The sequence below is a fragment of the Coffea arabica genome, chromosome 2e (genome assembly GCF_036785885.1).
Source record: "Coffea arabica cultivar ET-39 chromosome 2e, Coffea Arabica ET-39 HiFi, whole genome shotgun sequence".
NCBI lineage: Eukaryota > Viridiplantae > Streptophyta > Magnoliopsida > Gentianales > Rubiaceae > Coffea > Coffea arabica.
The window spans coordinates 5,899,658-5,906,806 of NC_092313.1; positions in this window are offsets into that span (position 1 = coordinate 5,899,658).

A 7,149-nucleotide genomic window follows, 5' to 3' on the forward strand; every position below is an offset into this window, starting at 1 on the left:
GCTTGAAAAATTCAAATCCAAAGTATTTGCTCGATCATAATTGAATACTTTCTTTTCTTTTTCTTTTTTTTATCAATCAACAATATCTATACAGCAGCATTCCTACTCTAAACCATACCCATACTAGGTAGAGGATCAAATTGATGGGCTAAGAGGGTTAGAGGGAGAGGAACCCGTTTTTAAACTACAAGGGTGCACTATTATACACCTCTTGAATTTCAATGCAAGTGTTATTATGGATTTGCATTCTATATTTTACTTGCTGGTCAATTCCCCTAAAGTGAGTTCATTCTTGTCTACATTTTCCGTGTTAGTCGAGAGCAAAAGTAAAAAGAGTTGTCTCCATCATTTTTAATCTTTTTTTGTCATCCCCGTGACAAAAGGTAAAACAAAGGGAGGAAATTATTCAAAATATTCCTCATATTTCGCCAAATGAACTTTTTCTTCCTACAATCTTAAAATGGCAATTTTATGTTCCTTACATTGTCAAGACAGTAAAAATTGATCACTACATAAGTGTTCGACCACTTTTTATCCTAAAATACGCCATGTAACCCATACATGGTCATTTTTTTTTGGAGGCAAAAAAGTTAGACCCCATTTGTATTTAAAATTAGGACTCGATCCATATTATTTTTTGTTTCTAAAAGGTAGGATTTGACTCAAATCTTGTTCTTTTTCCTAAAAAATTGAGATCTGATCCTCCAACTCGTATTTATTTTTGCTACTAAAAAAGCGGAATCTGACATTTTTATACATAAAAAAACTGCACATGAGTCATATTGTGATTTCAAGGTAAAAAGTGGTCGAAAACCTAGGTTGGAACCAAAATTTATTAACTTGAATTTATAAAAGACCTAAAGTTAACATTTTAAAAGTGAATAGTGAAAAAATTCATTAGGCAAAATGTAAAGGACGTTTTGAACTATCTTCCCAAAAAATAATAATGATAATAAAAAAATATTTGGATGAAAATAAAATTGGGAGAAACCAAGAGCCTCTAGTTGCATCTTCCCGCCATTAGGAAAGTCTAAGGGCACCCAGACATTCCAATTGACAATTCGAGATTGATAACGTGAGAGCAAATTGTTATGGTCATAATGATGAGGGGCCTCAAGACATTATCTGTCATTATATGTAATTAAGAGTATACATTTCAACTCGCAGCAAATTTTTACTTTCTTCTCTTGTTCTTTGAAAAGATGTTAAAGTCCTTCCACAGACAGCTATGCAGTTCCTATCGTGTGACCATCAACCTCTGATGAGAAGAAATTAGATTCCTCAGAGGCTTAAGAAAATTAAATGAACAACTCTATAAATGCTGAGCGTGAACAAATAGGAGGTAAGGTTTTACCTTCTCCTCAATCCTATAATTTTTTACATGTGTCCTAACAAACAGGTCGGAATTCATATCTAAAACGAAAAAATGCCGAGTGTGGATAGATTAATCGTAAAACATTCTCAACAACTTCAGAAACAAAATTGAACTGGAAACCTCTATCCTTTCTATTAATTTGACTCTTGTACTAGAGTATATGCTACTTGAATTTGCATGGGGAATTTTTCGAACCAAGCTCTTTCGTTTCTTGTCAATGATGACAATATAGCGTTCGACTAGACACATTTAGACGTGGAAGATTCATTCAAATTGTTGGTTGACACCTATAAGAGTGCAAAAATTTATCAAGTGTCGATCAATTTTAAGCAAAAATTTATCAGCTGAAGGAAAGCAATATCTGACAACGCACTTCCTAGAGCTCGCTGGCCTACAGCGTTTTCTGAAAGCCGATATAGGGCTTATAGCCATTATTCCGATGCTTGATCAGCTTTGGTTTCTCAGAAGCGGAGGACAGAAATCAATACAAATATTGAAAATGCGTTAGAAGAATTGATTGATGCTATTGGCCACTTATAATAAGAGGAAAGAAAACGGACGATTTTATTTGTAGAAGAATAAATTGATGAGTTGATATCTGCCCCGTGGACATGGTGAGCAGTGAAGAGCGATGATCGAGCGTAACATATGTATGTTAGATTTTGTTCACACTAGTGAAACATGAATGGTCCACATAAACAATTTTTACACAGTGCAGGCTTTCTATGGTGCTCTGCCGGCCCCAACCCGATATTAACTCTTATGGTGGAAGAAGTGGGGTAAATGTGGTTGGGTGAAAGGAACTGTGGATGGGAAGAGAAAACAGGAGTTTTTTTTTTTTTTGGCTATATACATTTTCTGTTGCTTAGATATATTTCTCTTCCATTCTTTTATGTATTTTGTGCTATAATAATTATATATGTTGATTATGATGATGCAGAGAATTCATCCCCATAGACGTACATTTGTCTCTTCTTTATTGTACATGAATGTAACTCCCACCCAACCCTTGCCACCCATCTGGTAGAGCAGCACGACTTGGAAATAACCTGCCATTTTGTTTGCCTATGTATTTTGGCTATAAATATATACATATGCTCCATCCAAGTGCGTGCCTATTTCGTCCTACTCATCCAGGAACTTATTCAGTGTCAACTTCCACGCATAACTGCACAAGTTCTTTCTTGTCTTGTCCCCCATATATGCACTGCCTAAGAAAAGGATTGGTTTGAAATGCATGTTTTGCTCTAAAAAGTTCTGTATTCTTATTCAGGGTTACAGGCGCCAATAATTATTCAAGAAATTGATGATTGGTTCTTGCAGCAATATGTATGTATGTATGTATGTGTGTGTGTATATATAGAGAGAGACTTGTTTTTTAGCTTACTATTTAAGAAATCATGAAAAAAAAGAGTTAATTTAAATAATGAGTAAATCTTATATACACTGATAGTGTATATACTATCATCGCTTAATTCATGACATGTGTATAAAAGTTGAATTTCAAATTCAAATTTTACATAGTTGTCATTCATCCAACGCTGATAGTGTAGAAAAGATTAATTCTTAAATAATAGTACATCTGTCTGTTAACATAGGCGCTGAACTTTTAAAGGTAATATTATACGTATTTTGACATTTAGCAGATTTTTAGTTATATATGTGTATAACGGGGCCAAAATCATAATACCACCTATGGAATAATCATCCCATATTCACGATATGATTTTAGCGTTAGGACATAGGAATGATCAATGATATTGCCAACTAGCCTAGGACTTGATTAATTTATTTTGATGATGCTGTATCAAGTATGGGAACTAGATTGCTTAGCTCAGGCCAGTGCAATGAACGAAACCAACTACCAAATGATTTGTGCTCGCGGTTCCAGCAATTATGGCCTGGTTTGGATTCTATATTTGTCAACTTCAAGCAATTGGACTTCATCATCAAGCCAAAGTCATTTCCAAATCGTATTTAGTCCTGAAATTTGTTTAGCTGGTCTAAATCGATTTACTTAAGGCTGGTTTGGATTCTATGTTTCATTTACACTATCAACTAAAAATATGTAGGCCTTTGCAAGCTTTTATTGCAGCTACCATCACATTAGGTTTTTCATTGTAGGGAAAAGTACTCTATTATTATTATCAACAAGTGAAAAGGGGATTGAGTTACAACAGCCGGCCAACAGATTTAAAATTGGCTATCCAAGTGTTGGTTTTCTTCACTGTCTTCGAACGGGAAGTTTTTAAGAATTGGACCACAAGTTACTCATTGTAGCAGCGCCTTCTTGTACAGTAGATGAAAAATTGAAATAATAACAAGTCATCTGTCCCTCCATTGAAGTTGGATGTCACTTAAATTCTGATGCCATAAATTGTTTTCTTCTACCATGTGATATGATTAGAACTGCTGGACCACGTACTAGTACTGCAGGTGCTTATAGTCAATGAGCATTTGAGCTACAATTGCCTTGCATTACTGGTTTCCGTATCCACCTCCACAGCAATTTCCTGGTCTTCAATCAGTAGAGTAGTGAGGTGATGAGGCCTGGGTCGCCTGAACATCACAAAATTTTGTTTTTTGTTTTTTTTTTGAAAAAATGAAAGTCGAATGCATCTTACTCTATGTTAGATTAGGTCGACTTTTTTTGTTTTCTGAACGAAGATCAAAGACTAAAAGAACAAAGAAAGAATTTATTTAACTTAGGGATGCATTGCTCTTGGAAAAGATGGTTCTTGCTGTCAAAGATATTTCTTAGTCATTGTTAACAGGGATCAGAGCCAAGAATATCGTAGGAAAGGTAGTGTGAAAGGACAGGTATCTGTTGGCTGTTGTTATGTCAATTGCAAAGGGTCTCTCAATGTCCAATACGTACAATGAATTAAGAACTTCTTGAAGGTGTTCAAAAGATGAGAAAAATTTTTAAAAAAAAATTTAAAGAAAAAAGGGAAGAAAGAGGAAAATAATGGAAGTTGGTTTTTTATTTTTTATTTTTATTTTTTGGATAAAGGACAATTCAATTAGTGCGAGAGGACAATGACCTCAGTGGATCGGCCTCACCTTCCCCTCTCCTATGGCCAACTTGTTGGCATATAAGTCCATAATTTGCAGTTGGAGACCAGAGCTGGGCCATGGAGTGTCTCACACTGACGAGGAATTAGGATTCAAAGAGTTACTATAACACTTAGCAAGCTCAGTGTTAAAGTTTCACCTTTGATTCAAATCCCTTTTCCATTGTCTTGTTTCACTTTCTCCATGATCTCTCTCTTTCTCTCCTTCTCTCCTCCTCTTTAAAGCACCTGATATTACCTGTTGAGCCATAACGATTTCAGCCCCTTATTTTGGACCCCCTCCCTTTACTCCAAAGGAAAACATGAACCAGAATTTGTGTTTGATTAATCGACTGCAACCTTCTAATATAGTACTTGTGTAGAAGATGTTAGGGGGAAAAAAAAAAAATCCCTCCAAATAGTGAAATGAAAAGGACTTCTATAATCGTGCTTAGACGAACACCCCTAATTGTCAAATAAAAGGTAAAGGTGAAGCAAAGTCCTTAACCTAGCTGAGGTAACGAAGCCCTTAAATTCGATTTTCTTTTAAGCCAAGGAAAAAAAAAAAAAGAAAAGAAAAGAAGAAGAGGAAGAAGAAAGAAAGAATAAAAGAAAATATATAGCTTTTGACATGGCGTAACATTTCGCTAGGCTGTTGACATCTAAAATTCCCATTGTTGTGGATTCTGAGCATTTTCCAGTCACGTCATAAGAGATTGATCGGATTCCACAACAGAAGCCTCTCTCATGGCCATCACGATTCACGATTGCGTTCGAGATTTTGTGTTTGCTAAAAATGAGGCCAAAAATGAGGCCATCATTTTCTTAGAGCACTCGCTGTGATCTTTGTGGTTCCTTTTTAACCAAACAAGTTTGCAATAGACTTTGCCTCACCACTATGGTTGGTTGCAAAAGCAAGCAGCAGCGGGAGAAGCACATATTTTTCTTCCAATGTTCGCATCCTTCTTTCCTTCCGTGTTACCAAACTCAAATCATCACTAGTTGTAGTCTTCTTTAACTCCTGTCCACTACATTACATATCTGCAAAAAAAACTGATTTAAATCCTTCTTAATCACCATAAAATAGTAATTGTGATTCTTTTAAACCCTTAGATCAAGAAAGCGATTTCAGGTAGACTATCCCTTTTTCAAAAAAAAAAAAAAGATTTTTTTTTTAACCACAGAACATAAAAATCACTGGCTTCACAGGACACAAAATCAGTACATGATAACGAAATTTTCCAGTGCGTCTATTCTCTTCTTAGAGCGTGATGATTCCATGTGTCTGCATTCTATTTTTACCCCTAGGCAAGTGGAGTTGGGGGCAAAGAAGAAATGTTAAATTTTACGTTGTCCAACAAGTTGAACATAAAAAGCAATATATGGAATTATGAAGTAGCACCTAAATGGCCTTCTTGTAGGTATCAATCTTGTCATGATTTACTCCCGGACGGGGGCTTCATATAAGCAAAATCCTAGACTTAAGCCTTGTTTGGAAAGCCAATTTTTACCAAAAAATTTCTATATTTTTCGTAAAAACAATTTTCAATCACTTTTTTTTATCTTGTATATATTAAATTATTACAGTACATTTTCTATAGAAACTTCAAAAAATTGCAATCCACTATCCTATATTGTATAATTATTGTTTAGTGGGTTGTCCAAAATGATGTAATCGGGGGAGGGGTGTTAAAAGTTGTAAACGCCGTATTAAGCAATGTCGTTGTCTAATTGTCGTACTTGGAGCTGTCATGGAAGCTATTGAGAACTCCTTTGTCTGCTGGATTGCTATTCTTTCCTTTTCATTTGAAAAGCTATTGAGTTACTGTGTGCACATGAATGATGAAACTCCCCGTTTCAATTGTGATTAATTTTTTAACAAAAAAACATTTTATATCAGGGGAGGAATTTGAGAATTTGGGAGGGAGAAGGGTGATTTTTTTTTTTTTTGAACAATTACTTTTTTGGTCTAGTGGTTTGTATCGTTAGGGTAATCATTTGCTGACCCGTGAAGACCAACCAACGAGAATTATCACTAATCATGCTCGTTTTATGTCCCACAAATCCAAGAAAATGATTCACTTGAGAGAAAATTAACGTCATCCGCGCATCAAATTAAGTCATAAGTACTAGTCCTATGTTCTTTAACCCCACTTTATTGGTCATTACTTTAGTTAATTTTAGCTTACTTTTTGGAGAACAACAAACAATCCTGACATTCCTAACGATGGCCAACCACTTAGGAACAAATTAATAATGCTAGATAGTGCTCGATGTTTCATACATTGTAAGCTTGATTTTTTTGCTTAAACAAATAGGTAGATTCTGCATTAGTTAGCCGGGCTCACTTTACATGAGAGGTGACAATTAAATTACATCAATGAGAACCCTCTAATCATGATAGTCTTCATGATTTGGAGCGCTTTATCCTTCTTCTTTTTTTTTTTTTTCCTTTTAGTTAAGCATGACCGAAAGTCAACAGAAAATGGGGTATGATTGAATGGTTTTAAAACAATAAATTATCTGTCAAACGATTTATGGCAATGGTTAGCAATAATTTATCGAGCAACTTTCCATGACAAGCATAATCATAGTGCAGGTCGGAGATAATGATTTAAGCAATATCAATATCACCTTTTTTTTTTGTCTCAAACATTTCATTGACATTTTTCGTTCTTAAGTATGATAAAAAGCTACTGCTTCTATGTTCAACATCATGCA